The following is a 16,280-nucleotide window of genomic DNA, read 5'->3' on the forward strand; positions in this document are numbered from 1 at the left end:
TAGCATTGAGCACTCCAAGTGCCCAGACTGTGGTTTCTAAATACCATCTCCCATAGACAGGAACCAGAAGTCCTAAGGGAAATGGGCAGTTCTAGGCCGTGAGCAGGACATTGGAAAGGTGAACAGGAGAATTTTTTTTTCTATCAGAAAGCAAGAAAGCTATCAAAGATTAATAGGGTCATATCAAAAGGATGTAGGAGCTGATACCGTAGGGGCTTCCACAGGCCTAAAATAGGTCAACTTGAACAACATGAAGAATAATGACTTTATTGGTTGAAACAAATCAATCATTATCAAATTAATACTAAGAAAGCCTCATTGGTTGTGCTTGAAGGTTGAGAGGGTACCAACTTATTCTGAAAATTGATAAACAAGAAATAATCATTTACGCTGCCTTTACAGTGCAATATGCAAGGAAATACGTGTGGACTCTGTCTATAACTTGATTTCAATAAATAAACTATAATAAGAAACTTTTGAGACAATTAGGGAAGTGTTCCTTTGCCTGGAGGTAGACGATATTCTTACTAATTTTGTTAAATATGATAGCAGCATTGTGGTTATATAGAAAGTGCCTTCAACGGATAGGGATGTCACCTACTAGTATTCATGGGTAAAGTTAAACGCTGTCTGGAATTTCCTGTGAAGCAATCCTTAAAAAGAGGGGAGGGTAGAGTACCTGTGGCTCAAGGCATAGGGTGCTGGCCCCATATACTGGGGGTAGTGGGTTCAAACTTGGCCCCGGTCAAAACTGCAAAAAAAAAAAAAAAAAAAAAGGGAGGGGGTAGATAAATGAGATTGGCAAAATACTGAAAATCACTGAAGCTGGGTAGTGAGTAATTGGGATTTATTATGTTGTTCTCTAAACTTTGGTGTATGCACGATCATTTTCATAATAGAAAGTTAAAATAATAAAGTGTTTTTATAATTAAAAAATTTGCATCACATTTTATACCTTTGATTTGGTTCTGATGCACAGAGGGGTTCAGTTTACTTTGCTCTGAGACCTGGCAGTCTCATCACCTGCATGACTGCTGCTCTCAGAAATAATCTCTCTGCTCTGAAGTTCCAGGAAGATTCTGGTCCTTGCATTGCTCTAGCCTGTATCCAGTGTGGTTCGGTGCCCTCAGCGAGTTTTTCATGCCTCGAAGTTGTGATTTTCATCTCTGATGGTCTTGGCTTTGACATCTGACTCTGCTGTTTCTTACTTACATGATGTTAGGAATACTCTTCTGCTTCAGTCAGTGCCTGGCATCCGATTAGAGCCTAGCAAATGGTAGGCATCATCTCCTCCAAAATGCCAAGGCTGGAGTCCTGGGTTGTATGTGTCCTATGAATTCACACATTGAAGTCCCAACCCCCAGCACTTTAGAACCGACTTTGGAAATCAGGTTTTTGTAGATGTAATTAGCTAAGCTGAGGTTGTAGTAGAGTCGAGTGGGGCGGAGGCTCTAATCCGTGTGTCCATGGGAAAGGGGAGATGTGTGTGCCCAGGAAACACCGCATGAACCTGAGCATTCTGCCCCCATGGCCCCTGAAGGAACTGGCCTGCTTATGCCTTGTTCTGGGCTTCCAGCCTCCCGCCCGGGAGTGGGATGTTTCTGCTGTTTAACGTTTCTGTTCAGTCACGGCAGCCCTGGGAAACTCTTACAGTTGGGGTCCCTGTCTTTGTGTCCCCTACAGCACCTACTCAGCACCTTCTTCTCATCTCAGAGGGAGGCAACAAGCTATTGTTAAGAATGTGGATGACCAGGAAGAGCTTCTGAACTGGAAAGCTCCCTGAAGGAAGAACTCCTACTGACACCTCTGCTCGGCCATGTCTTCCTTCCCCAAGAGTTTTACTGGTACTTTGGGTCAGGTCCCTGCCACCTTCACGGCATGTGCACATGCACACACCCCACACCCCCCACACATGTGCTCACACACGCATGTGCACACAATTTTGCTTCTACTGCTCCAGAGCAATAATATAGAAGTTTGAATATTTGCCAGAATGTCCCTGACCTAGGCGGTTCTCAACCTGGGGGTCATGACCCTTTTGAGGGTCTCCTGCAAATCAGATATTTACATTACGATTCATAACAGTAGCAAAATTACAGGTACGGAAGTAGCAACGAAAATAATCTTATGGTTGGGGGTCACCACAACATGAGGAACTGTTTTTAAGGGTCACAGCATTAAGAAGATTAAGAACCACTGGTCTAGAGGGTCAGGTTTGTGTAACTTTGTCCTGAGAAAAAAACTGACCCTTGAGAAAAAACTGACTCCTGGGTTCTGGATATTGATGTTACCAAAGTCTGGGAATCGGGAGTGGAGGCTCCACTAGGTTGTCTTGGAAGTGCCAGACAGCTCAGACTTTCTCAAAATGCTATCTCCCTGTCACGACTGTGCCAAGCCCATAAGTGCTTTGTAGAGTTTTTTGTGGTGGCTTTGGAAGCAGGGGGCTGACACATTCGGCCTGGTGGTCGAGGGTGCAGTCTAACTTCCTAACTTCCCAGATTCCTGGAGTGGTGGGAGGGGTAACATAAGGAGCCACTGCTGGCTCCACAGGAGAACTTGAGGATGGAATGGGGTGCTGAAACCCAGTCCCAGGCACGGGGGGCAGCCGGGCACGGGGGGCAGCCAGGCACGGGGGGCCTTCAATGCCTGTGCACGTGGTTTTGGCTAACGGCCACGATCCTTTTTTGAAAGTTTTGGTAGACCAGTTTGTGTTAACTTGAAGAACTAGGAATTTCTTGTAACTATGGAAACATAAATCTAGGCATTAAGGAGTCAGAGAGAAAACTGCTATTGTTGCCTTGACAACGGATGAAACCCCAAGACTTTGTTGTTAGGAGTAGAGATAATGCACCTTCAATCTTTTAAATTAATTTACTTGTGGGAAGGAGAAGTTGAAGTGGGCTTGGGCATCTCCCGGAAGCAGGTGATGTGTGAAAACCTTGACGGGGGAGTGGGGAGACTTTTCCCTCAGGTCTACTCTGCTGAGTGGCAGGTGTCAAAATCTGGGGTGCAAATGGAAAAGATGTTCTGACAGCCTATCGGGAAGGACCGACTCTTACCTGGCAAGGAGGCCCTTGATCCTTGACTCTGTAGGTTTTCAAAGCCTATATAGCTGGGGGTGTCTGTTTCAGGCTGTTTTTGGAGGGCGTCTGGTTGCAGGAAGAAGCTGAGATCTTATTGATACTGGGACAGATTTTAAATGACCCCTCCCCTCAAGTTCCTGCCCTCAGTGTTGATAAGAAAGGGGGCAAATTGTCAAGGTGTGCTGCTTCTGATGCGATGAGCTGCTCTGAACCCATCCCCAGCTTCTGCAGCCCAGCACCATCACCTTTGAGCCTGCTGATAAGTGCCCGTAAATAGTCATAGCCCTGGGCCACACATATAGGTTTAATTTCCATGTTCCACCAAGAGATTATTTTTCTTCCTTAATATCCTCAGCGGATATTGTACCTCAATGTGGCGTGAAGCTTTCTGAGTCAATGTCCAGATGAAATCTGCGAGGACAGTGTCCTCAAGCCAACTCCAGGGACTGGCGAGAGGCTTCCGGTTCTAGCAGGAGAACAATGACGCGGCATCTTCTTGATGCTGAATTGCCAGCTCTCTTTGTTTGGGAAGATAGCCTTGAGAGATGAAAGGAAAATTGGAGGAAAGGCTTTTTCAAAGTCATTACATTGCCAAGTGTGGGATTCTAGGTCTCTATTCAGTGTAGAGAACATTGAGTCAAGCGGAAGGGCGCATGACGTGGCTGTTGAGAGGCACAGGTGAGAGGCTCCCACCCACTCACTTCTGCCCGACCCTGACTCTAGCCCCAGCTCCAGGAGAGATGCCTTTATTTGAGTGTCATCACTGATTATGGAGAGTGACGTGCTGAGGAGTCTGGAGAAGGTCACCAAATGGCAGGGCCAACTTTATGTGCTAAGGGTTCATTTCTTGGGCAAGGCTTTCTCCCCATAATCTGAGAAATTGGCTACCGACTCTGGGGGGTCCTTCAGGACTAGCCAGCATGGAAAACTTCGGAGTACCCCAACTTACCAGGCAGGACTACAAGCCGTACTGCCAAAGAAACCTTTTAACAAAGATTTCACTGGATTGGCAGCTGTTGACGGCACCTTGCCCGTGTTGGGAACACCTTGCTGGGGAGGGGCTGGGGCCAGGGCAGGAGCCCCCCACCCAGGGAAGCTCCAACCTGTCTCTAAGCTGTGCTGCGACAAATGATGTAATCCCCAAATGTGGCAACTCCAGAAGAAGCAAATGAAACCCCTGGAGATAAAGGGCTTTACACTAGGTTCAAAGCAATTATTTGCCAAAATAGCCAATAACATACTCCCTGACCCATGAGGTGACCTAGCCTCCTAGTTTCTTTTATCGGTTCCATTTTCTCATATTAAACGCGGATAAAAATGTCATCAAAACCCAGCACATTTATGCATTAGAAAATGATCAAAAAGCATCAAAAACACAGGAGATAAATCAATTTTGACACACCGCTTTTTTGTTGACTTTGTAGTGGTTGCTGCTGATCTCAAGTATATTTCATAAAAAATTGCTTTATTAATAAAGATCAGACAAGGATTTCTCTTATGACGTCTTGGATAAGAAGCAAAGCTGTGCAGGGGTTATTTTGGGTGATTTCTAATTACTTTTCTTCACACATGAATAAGATAACGTAAATAATCGTCACTGTCCCTGGCTGCATTTTGCAAGTCACCTTAAAAACTAATAAAATGAAAGCGCACAGAGAGCTCCATCAATCATCTCTGTCTTAGGCTCTGTTTCCCTCTCTGCAGGCTATCACGACCTCACACTGCGCTATTTTTCTCTGGCTTCTGTTTAAAGCCACCACCTTTAAGAAAAATAGGTTTTCAAAATGGGGATTAGGGAGTTGATTACGTGGTGAAATGGTGCTCCTAGCACTTTACAAAGTGGGAGGAAGTGAGGATTTTAAAGTGGATGAATGGGGGTGGGATGGTGATTAGAGAGGGGTTCTCAGCTGCTGGGGACGGAAGCACCTCTAGAAGGTCAGTCCTCCTGGCTTGCTCTGAAATGTGACTGTCATGCGTCAGCTTTCTAAGGCCAAAGGGTCAGAGGTCACTCACTCCAGCTCATGGGTGTCAGAGTGCAGACAGATATAGGGGCAGGGACATCCTGCTGAGAAGGGGGGATCCCTCTCCTGGTCTACTGGGGCACACAGGGGAGGGGAGAGCTGAACCCTGGCTCAGTCCTTCTGGGTCTTTCCTTGCTTGGAGCCGACAGCTTTTAAGATGGTTCTCGAGGTCCTACATGGAAGTTTTATGCTGCCTAAGATACTCTGATGCCCAAGAAACTTCTCTTCCTCAGCCTTTCATCCTCAGCACCTACTGGGTCCCAGGCATAATTGTAGATGTTGGGGTTTCTGTGGTGGGGCTGGGACATCCTGCTCAGGAACTGGCATTTGGAATAATCTTGTCCCCTGGTCAGAGGGACAGAGGGAAATGCAGATGCTGATCTAGCCTGCTGGAGCCTGACCTCACGTCGGCATGTTTATAAATTCCTCTTGGAAATAAGCCAGTCTGGGTTGGGTTTCTGTCACCTACCACCAAAAGAATCTTGAGTAACAGGAAGCGACCATTTGTTAAGTGAGGGCAGCTTCTGGCATGTGGTGAACACTCCTTAGAGGGTAGCTGTGGTTTTTGCCACCATTGTGGTAATTCCTTGTGGGCTGTGGCCCTCCAGGCTGGACCATTACAGAGCTCCACATCCTTCACCAGCCTCTGAAAAGTAGTTGCTACAACAAAGAGGCAAATGGTCCCTGTGTCCCTGTCTGGGATTATGTCAGATGAGATTTCTGGAGTTTGTTTTTAAAAACAGTTTTGATACAATTCTGAAATTTGTCAGAGGTTCACAGTTGGAAGAGATTTTACCTGATAAGAAATCACTTTACTCCTCTTCTAAAGAGCTGACTGTTGACCCAGCATGGATTCCTGCTTCTTGATGGCTGGTGGCTGGGGGATGACTGTGTAGTCATCTGTTGATGTTGGCTGTCTAGCACTCAATGTCCCTTTTTCTGGTGACAGCATCTTTGTTTTCTCCTGAGGACCCACGGTATTCTCAGCCCCTGTGGTTCGAGTGGACTGATCCACATGCACAGATGGAAGAGATGTTACAGCAGATATCAGATTGGCCACGAGGAGGAAGGAAGCTGGAACGTTTTCTGGAGGGACCATGGGGAGGTTTGAGAGCTCTGAGGGTTCCCTTCCATCCCTGCTAAGATTACTTCTTGGCTATTGAAGCTAAGTTCTTGTGTGTCTAAATCTTCCCATAATTAATGTGGAGGAACAATATGGTAGATTGTTTGTAAAAAAGAGTCACAGTGCTCCACTTTCCCCTTCATACTTTTCTTGAGGTGACTTTTCAGCTTCCCACATCAAGAGGTGGAGATTATTTCATACCCCTTACATCTGGCCTGGCTTGGTTCTTACTTTGGCAAATGGGATAAGGTGGAATGAGGCTGTACAGCTCTAAGGTAAAGCCTCAAGTGCACTGTGGTCTTCTGTTTGCTCACACACCCCTTCTCCTAGCACCCACTCCAGGAGCCTGCTGCCTCCCTGTGAAAAAGCCAGGCTAGCTTGCTGAGGAATGGGCACCCTGTGGAGGATGACTTGGCTGTCCTAGGTGAGGCCACCCTGATGCAGTCTGTAGTCAGATGATCCCCAAATTTGTGACAGAGCCCAGCCATGATGAGCAGCTCACTGCACATGCGTGCATGAGCCCAGCTGACTTTTAGAGCAACAGTTAATGCTGTCGTCTCAAGCCACCAAGTTGTGAGGTTGTTTGTTACGCAGCAAAAGCTAACTGTTGCAGACATCACCAATTAGGCTAATTAGGTGCCAAATTGGTGGCAGTGGTAAAAAGTTGTCCAAACGTAATTTAACTCCACAAGTCCCACAAAGCTTTGGGAGGTCACTGACTCTGAAAGTGCAAGGTATTCTTGTTGCTATGGATACCTCCATTGAGACATTAGAGTGCAAAGAGAGAAACCTAGTGTTGCCTTGGCAACAGGTTTGCAAATCCTAGTCTGATGAGGCAAAGGACTATAAAAAATAGGAAGAATCAGAAGGAAAGGGGGTAATTAGCCTACCCCCCCCCAAACCCCACAAACCCACTTGACTCTGTGTAGTCAATGGTCTGTTAGAAGCAGCCTCACGTGGACTGGGAGCTGTAAAGGGAGCGTCAGGAGGCTGGACTCTTGATGGCCCATCTGCCCAGCAGGCGCAAAGCCCACAGCCCAGGAGCACTGTGACGCACAGTCGCTAAAGTGCTTCCTTTACGAGTTTGCAATTTGCTCTTGATCAAGTTTTATTCTAAAGATGAGTTTGCTCAAGCTGGAAGGGGTCTCAATAGCAGCCCGTCCCTTGCTCTTTGTCTCCTTCTGTAGGGAGAGAAACTGAGGCCCAGAGAGGGCAGTGGGCTGCTCAAGGTCAGATATGACCTTAGGATTTTGGTCTAGTCATGGTCACATTGCTGGCTGTGTGACATCCTGCCAGCCAGCTGACCTCCTGGAGTCTTTCTGTGAGATGGGGACCATACTGCTATTGGCCCCAGTGGTGAGAGCCCAGCGAGCATTAGCTCAAGAAGCACGAGCACAGCGTCCCGAAATAAAGTAAGTTCGTGACAAACGGCTTGTTATGATTTTTATTATGATCATGTCACTCTGCCTCCACTCTTCAGAGTCACGGAAGTCATACTGGGGAGGTCCAACTGTACCCAGAAGCTTCTTAGAGAGGCGTGTTTTGACATGCCCTCTGTCACACTGAGCATCTCACAACTGGATGTTGCTGCCTCATTTTCAGAGCAGCTGCGTCTCCGTTTCCTCTTCCCAGAAGTCTAGCTGGGCAGGCAGGAGGAAGACTCTGGCTTCACCCTTTCCCTTCACTTTGTCCAAAGAGGAAATTGAGCCTCAGGGAGGTCTGATGATCCGTCCGAGGTGCCTGGGCAGTTTCTGGCTGCCCTTGGCCTAAACCTCAGTTCCCTCAAAGGCATTCTCCCCTGCTCTCACGTAGCTGCCCCCACTGAGAGACACATCCGTACAGATGCCCAGATGTTGGGTTTAAGGTGGAGAGGGAGAGAGAGAAAGGACATTTGGGGCATTTGTTTATGAGAGAAAATCACCAGTCATGTGTGGAAATTTTATGCGTAGCAAAGAAATGATGGGCAAACCCCCATTTGCATATTCAGAGGCCCATTTCAGATGTGAATATCCTGTCTCACCAAAACAGCTCTAGCCCAGAAGTTGTCTGGGTGGAGGACCTTTTCCAAACCTTTGTCTCGGTGGCATCTTTGTGTATGGCCTGATGTGAGGACAGAGAGGAAGGTCTTAGCCAAGCCAGCAGCAAAACAGGGTCCAGTGGGCCTTACTTGGGAGAGGGGAGGTTGTAGGTAGAATCAGCGGCCCCCATGATGGGCAAGGTAGGGAGAGAGAAGGGTAAGGATGGGGGTGTGGAGGTGATGCCTTGACAGGTGCAGGGGAGGAGAGCCACGTGCCACTCATTCCCAGAGGCATGGGGGTCTCCCTGCCCCGTCCATGCAGCAGCTGAGGGACCCTGCTCCCTGGCGACTGTCTGTGATCCGGGCACTTACTTCACGGCAGCACTTCTGGGTTCTGATCGGACTTCTCATTCACGGAACATAAACCAGATTAAGAGGCTCTGCAGAGCGTATTTGAAGTGGGTGCCAGTTGAAAGGATACTGAAGTTTTGACTTCAAACTAGCTTAGCCAGGGACACGGAGCAGGGCTTCCTCCTGCCAGGAGAGCGTTCCCATTCCCCGTGAAGGTCAGCGGTGTTGGTTTAGGTGTGGGGAGCGAGGGAGGGGCATCCAGTGCAAAATAATCTGTGTTGGTGGCAACGTCAGGTGATCCCCCAGCCGCTCAGGAAAAATAAACTTTCCTCCCATGGCTGCTTCTCTCCAGAAGGTTCTGAGAGGGGAAGGACACTGGGCCGTCTGTTTGTGTCCTGTGATTTCAGCCCCCGGGGTTATTCCTCAGGCCCCACTGCCAGGCAGAGACTGTTGCTGTGCTGGTGGCCTTGCCTGGCCTCATGTACTCTGGGCTGGCTGGAAGCACAGCTGGGTACAGATTCTGATTTTGAATAAAATTGTCGCCTCTTCTGTCCCCTGGCAACATCCCCCAAAGCCATGCAGGGTTTGTTTTTATGTACCCGCCCCGCCATCTGTCTCGGGTTAGCCTCCAAGTTCTGTGGTAATGCAGGCTTCACAGCTATGATCAGCTGCGGATCTGGCTTTTCCTGACTCTAAAGCCCCAGTTGGGGATTACAGATACACCTGAGAGGGGTCTGCAGTAGGACAGATGCCACCTTAGGTATGACATGTCCAGAATTGTTTCCTCCTGCCACTGGGCTCACCCTCCAAACAAGGGGAGGTCATGCCAGGGACACAGACCTTGGAGTGAGGTTGCTTCTCTGTGAACCTTGGCTGCCTTAGCCAGCCCTCCCAGAGCTGGGGGCAGCACGGCTCTGACACTGGTGGGCACAGCCTGCCTCGTCCTTGCTGGTGGAGGCTCTAGCTGCCTCGAGTGCTCATCCTCCTCCAAGCTGGGAATGTGCTCAGGGTGATGGTCCCAGCCCAGGCTGGGGTGGGGGTGGGGTCAATTTTAACTCTAGGCAGTCAGGGCTCATGATCGCAATCTCTGGATCAGGGCTGGGTTTGGGGTGAGTGAGCAGCTCAGGCCTGGAGGCATAAGGTGGTATCTACTTGAGGCTTCTGGGGGAAAAAAATCTTCCCTTAAGAAGAGGCCCAGAGAAGACATGGCTGTTTTCTTTGGCTGGACATGGCTAGAACTAGATTTGATACTTGTGATGCATCAGCCAACTGGTGATGGTGACAGCCTGAAGACAGTTTCCATGCTGGGGATGCAAGATCGGAGAGACAGGAAGACCCCAGCCCCTGCTAGGAGCTGTGGGGTCCCTACCCTGCTGGAGGCCTCATGGTATGTCCAGTGACACCAACCCCCTTATTACTTCAACCGTTCTGAAGTGCTGGCTTCTGTTCCTTGCAGATCAGTCCCTCTCAACACCTGTTCCTCCAAGTGGCCCCAGGATCTGGCATTGGGACCACAGAGCTCCACCCGAGACTTGCAGCATTAACTCTGTTCTCTAGCAAACCCAGGTAGTTTGTGTGGACCCTAAATTTGAGCCACTCACTCTCATGGGTCTGCATTTAGTTCAACAAGCCCTATGGAGGGGACTTGGGTTTTGACAGTAATGGGCTCAATTTCCCCCCTGGACAGAGCAGTAGGTGTTGGCCATGCAGGTTCCGAAATCTTCAGCTTTGTGAAGGAGCTGGGGAAGAGCCCTGGCAGGTCTCTCAGAGCTGGTCTCTCGAAGAAAATCACGAGAGAGTTGCTTATTAGTTTCTGCTTTGCCTAACCCGTTTTCCATCGACTCACATCGGGGCCCGCATTGATTTTAATCTGAAGTCGTGAGTGCTGTACGATCTCATTAATTCAGGCCTCACCAATTTTGAAGTGATAATTCACACGGAGGCCAGGCTGTGGGGCGGGTGGGGGTGAAGCAGGGCAGCACAGACTGTTTTTAAGGACTTCGGCTTGGCGGGTGGGTGCAATGAGACACTTCCAATTATAAACGCACCTCGGTGTGCTTGAGTTCAGCAGGATCCGCACTTGAAAATCAATCCATCCACAAATATTTATCGAGTGTCCCTTGTGCACATGTCCCCAGCTGGCAGAGCACACTTTGTTAGAAGTTATTTTTAATCATTACCCATGCTGGAAAGTAACGGTTTCCTTAGGAAATGCATTTCTTAAGCAGCTTGTGTTCCCGCCTGTGACCTGGCTTTCCGCATGTGAGTGCCTGGCTGGGCCCGTGCCCCTCTCTGCCCCTCCACAGCTCCCCCCACCCCTGCAAGGTGCTAGGACCTTGCTGTCCTTTCTTTTCCTTGTCTCTTATTTGTCTCCTGCACATCCGCCGCCATCCCCACTGCCCCGTGGATACCCCTCTGTTCCTGCTCCTCACGGCCGCCCTGGTCTGCAGTGGCTCCCGAGTCCTCACCGTGGGCCCCGAGGCAGCGCTGGGCATGGCTTAGTACTTTCTCTAAGGTCTTCTCCAGGACCAGCTCTCTCTCTGTCCTCGGCCAATCCTCCTGGTCTCTCTGGTGTCTGCAGCTCAGACTGGGGACATAGTAAAAAATGGATGTACTTTCAAATATTTTAGTTCTGAAATAATTTTAGACTCATAAGAAATTACAAGAACAGTGCCGACAGTTCCTGTGGGCGCTCCAGCCAGCACCCCTGGTGGCATGATGTGAGCATGGCGCGTTAGTGAGCCTGGACACCGATGTCGGTAGGACACAAGAGACTGAGCTGCAGACCGTGCCTGGGTGGCCCTCACTCTGCAGCACCCATCAGATGTGTGTGTGTGTGTGTGTTCCACACAACTTGGGTTCGCATTCCATGTAACTCCTGGGACACGGAACTGCCCGGCCCAGGAAGTCGCTGCCATGGTGGCCCTCTGTGGTCACACCCGACACCCCCTCCCTGACCCCCAGCCCCCAGTCCTGGTTTCTCCAGCCCTGCGCTGCTGTCACTCTGAGTATGTTTTGCATGTGGAATCACGAATGCCCGGGCGGGCTTGCCGTCCAGGGTGGGCTTGCCATCCACGTAAGTCCATGGGATTCCTTCACGTGGAGGGAGTTCTCTGGCTGGTGTGTCTTCTGTGCCAGCTGCGTTCCGTGGTGGGGTGTAGCCGGGTTGAACCACACGCCTGTTGAAGGACATTTGTTTAATTGATACTGTTACTGGACACAGGTCTTGTGCAGATTCCAAGGGTTCTAATGCCCACTGAGCCAGGGCCAGCAGTGCTTGGGCTGGGTGTGGCTTCAGTCTCCTTACCTGTCAAGTGCTTTGCTCCCAGGCTGGGGGTGACATTCCTGGGGCCGGGGGAACCTGGTAGGAACCTGACCCACATTTGTTGTTGTTAAAAGAGAGAGGCCATTACAATGTGGGGGGCAGGAGGCCAGGTCCTCGTGGTGGGTTTGGGGAGATGTGGGTTTCAGGCTGAGCCTGGGGCACGTTCCCGGCTTCCCCATCGCTTCCATTCCCTCCCCATGTTTTTCCAGCAGGGCGTGAACCCTGGTAGCTGCTGGGAGATGTGTGGGTTTTCCAGGTGTGACAGGCCCCTGAGTTGCCAGCACACTGAACTGCGGTGTCCGTCCGGCTCCGAGTAAACAGTCACCTGATGCATCTCCTTTCATCCTATACATCGCTGGGCGGGGGCCAGAAAATATGTTTGGGGCCTTTGGCACCTTTCCCTCCGGCTGCATAAGACGGGCTTTGTGCGGGTGCCCCACGGACGCTGAGGTGCTCGGGGCCTTCTGAATGCACAAGGGCACCTTTGAAACTCGGGGTGTGCTCTCCTGCATGAGCCTGGCACAGTGGGAAACTGCTGGTGATGGGATTAACTGTGTCCCAGAAATGAAAAATGCACCAAACTCACCGTGGGTGTGGGTGCATCGGTGCTTCTGGGGTTTAATGTGTATTCTAAAGGCTCTTAGGTGGAGGGTCAGGGGAGTTTGGAGCGGTTTTCTAGTCTCTGTTTTTAGGACTGGGGAATGCAGTGTTGGGGCTGAACTCCTGGCTCTGAGGGCTCTGGCAGTCACTCAGCTCCATGGGCCCCCGTCTCTCCACATGGAACACGGCTGGGAATGCTCCTGCCACAGGGGGTTGTGTGCACAGTAGGCGCGTGGTGTGTGAGAGCTGCGTCAGAATCCACACTCCTCTGTGGCAGGGTGGAAAGAAGTGTGGGACTCCAGCACCAACCCCCCAGCCCCTCTAGCCCCTCCAGCTCCTCACCTGCCTCACACATTCCCGCTCTCACCCTTGAGTATAGCATCACCCACAGTCACCATTCCTATACTTACAGCCAGGGTTCTGATGTCTTTGGAGGATGGGAACCACCTCCCAGTGAGGGTAATGCCTCCTGCTTCATCTGCTCCCACTGCAAAGCCAGTTCTGGCCCCAAATGAAGCTTCATGTGCATCAGCTCAGGGAGTCCTGGGAGAGCCCTGTGGGGCAGGTGCCACCACATCTAACTGGGCAGGACAGGAGGTGGTGTCCCTTGCTCACTGACATGTGGCCAGTTCACCTGGCTCTAGAACCTTGGCCTCAAGGAGCTTCTGGCTGCTCCTCAGCTTGGCACTCAGTGGTGGGGTCCTCACTGCCCCACAGGGGCCAGCCCTGTGAATGTCCCTCTGAGAGCTGGGATCCTTAGGGGATCTGGCCTGGAACAAGGAGGCCTGTTGCTTGGCATGGGCGGGAGCTTTCTTAGGGATGGAGGGGTTGAATTGGTGACAATGCAGGCAAGAGCTGTGTTAAGCAGTGGCTATGGGCCTGGCAGGGCAGCCTGGCAGAGCCCTTTTCTCCAGGGGCCAGCCAGAGTCACCTCCCACGCAGGCACGGCAAGGGTCTTTAAATGCTGGTATTCTTCGTGCCTCATTACCTTGCTCTCTTCTTAAAATGGAAATCATTTTTATTGTACTTTTTCTGATTATAAAAATGATACCTCATCACTGTAAAGAATTCAAACAGCATGGGAGAGCATGAAGATGAAAATTAAACTCCCTCCAGTTCCCTCCACGCAGGGGGACCGTTCTGGTCACTGCTTCTTGGGCGTCTCCCTGCACAGGCACGCACGCCTCACTGCACGTAATTTCACATCAATGGGAACATCGTCCCGCTCTGTTCTGTAACTTGCTGTTTTTCCACCCAATGATACAATAGAGATAATTATGTAAGAAAAAAAAAGTATTAGCCCAAGAATATGGGGAACGGGGAGAGGGAGGGGAGGGGAGGGAGGAGGATGGGTGGAGGGAGGACGATTGGTGGGATCACGTCCATGGTTTATCCTATGGGGACACATGTGAGTCTTTCTAAATGTAGAGTACAAATGTCTTAACACAGTAACTAAGAGAATGACATGAAGGCTAAGTTAACCAGTTGGATGAAAGTATTTCAAACTGTATAGAAACAACACACTGTACCCATGATAGTATTAATGTACACAACTATGATTTAATAAAAAAAAAAATACGTTCTGCTGGTGTATTAAATGACTGCCCATCTCACTGCGTGGGTGTCCTGTGATTTACCTGCCTGAGCTTCTTTTGTGGGAGATTTAACTTGTTCTTGGGGCCATTGTCTGACTTTGATAAACCACCTTGTACGCGTACAATGGATGTACAATTTGCCTGATTAGCCGTCAGAATATGTTCCTAGGTGATTAATGTCCATGACAATATTGCCAAGGTGGTCTCCAGAAAGTTGGCCATTTCACGACTCACCAACAGGGGTGGGACAGCCCTACCCCGCGCCCCCACCAGCTGCAAAGTTGTCAGTATTCACTTCATTGTCAGCCTGAGGGATAAAATGTGCCATCCCATTTCCCTTCGCTTTTTCGGTGACAGTCAGAGAGGCTGAAGCATCATCTGCTCATACACTCCTTGGATGTGGGCATTCTAGAAACGTCTTTGCCTGTCTTTTTGTTCAACTGGTCTCCTTATCTTTCACATACTTGTTAACACTGGATTCCTAAACTGGAGAATTAACCCAAAGTTTTTCTAAGCTCTCGACTTTATCTCGAGCGTCCTTTAATTGGAACGATCTACTTGTCCAGGCTTGCAGGCCTGCGTGAGCAGGACTGGGAACCAGGTAGGCTGAGGCTCTGCTCTGCTGAGACTCCCGAGGCCTGACAGTGGCCCCTTATGCTGCTGACCACAGCTGGACAGCTCTCAATTGATCTGTTAGGGCCTATTCAACCTCTGGTCCCACGTGGCTTCTGCAGGGTCACCTTGGGCAGTTGCTGTGCTTGTTTTTCCAGTAGGAAAACACATCTCACCGTCCAACTATCACCCAAGGTCAATTTTTGAGATGACTTAGAGCAACGTGCACTAAAGGAGATCTGTGCACAGGCGGCTCTGTGCGGAACCAGATAGCCCCGGCCGTGGGTGGACCAGGCGGCTCCACGTGAGCCGGGAAGCAAAGGGGGAACAGAAAGCATCGACTCGCAGCTATGAGGGGGGCTGGGTGTGCAGCAAGGGGTCAACGGAAGCCGGCGGAATCCGTGAGGAACGAGCACCTGTCGGAGTCCAGGAGTCAAAGAGACTTGAGAACTTGTCTCCTTTCATTCTCTCGCTTTCCAGCTTGGAAAACAGCGGCTCAGGGAGCGGAGGCGAGTCACAGTGAGGACTGTCACGGAGTAAGGCTGCAGCCCCCCCGTGCTCCTTTACACCCACTGGACTTCGATTCTGCTCACTTTCGGGTACCTGCGACTGATGAGGGAGGTCCGGTGCCCTGATACAGGGATGAATCACAGCCCAGAGCCTTCTCCTTGGCTCCCAGAGGATATCTTGGGCATGTTGCTGAGTTAGCTCCCTCCCATCTGCTCAGAGGCACTGGGGACCACCCAGGCTCTCTTACATGGGCCATGCTCCCAGAATGGCTCTGAATGGTGGACAGGAAGTCATGGCCCAGGAGCCAACAGACCTCCCACACCCCTTCCAACCCAGTGCAGGCCTTGAGGTGACAGGGCCCAGGCCTGAAGGGCTCCCCTGGCCGTGGTGCCTCCGTGCACTTGTGTGACTGTTTTCTTGCCTCCTGTCCATACCTCCTTGCAGGGAGCACACCCACTTTCCTCACCACTGCCCCAGCACCAGGGACAGTGCCCCGCATACAGAAGAGGCCCAATGAGTGAGGAATAAATGGAGGAATATGAGACCAAAGGGAAAGCAGAAGCTTTTCCTGTTTGATTTTTTTTTCTCTTTGAGACTGATAAAAACTGTATCCTTCTCCTCAGGCATTTGGTCTTCGAAGCTACCAGTGAGATGCTGGGCTTTTCAGAAACCCAAGGACAAGAACAAGCCAGCAGCTCTGTCCAGGGCCAGCTCTGAAGGCTGCTCTTACAGAGCAGTGGGGCACGGCTCACCTCCTCGCCCATCACCTGTGCTCACATCTTAAAGTGGCAGCCGTGGGATGGGAGATTCTGCAACCCTCTGTGGCGGGCTCAGGGAAGAACTCAACCTGGCCTCTTATAAGCCAACAATCTTGGGAAGATCATTTGATCTCTTTAAGCCACAGGTTCCTCTTTTGTACACGTGCCTTCTAACAAAAGCACCTGTCTCAGGCTCGGCGCCTATAGCTCAACTGGCTAAGGCGCCAGCCACGTACACCTAAGGTGGCGGGTTCGAATCCCCAGCCTGGACCCGCCAAACAACAA

The sequence above is a fragment of the Otolemur garnettii genome, unplaced genomic scaffold (genome assembly GCF_000181295.1).
Source record: "Otolemur garnettii isolate 467f Iridium unplaced genomic scaffold, OtoGar3 scaffold00023, whole genome shotgun sequence".
In the NCBI taxonomy this organism is placed as follows: domain Eukaryota; kingdom Metazoa; phylum Chordata; class Mammalia; order Primates; family Galagidae; genus Otolemur; species Otolemur garnettii.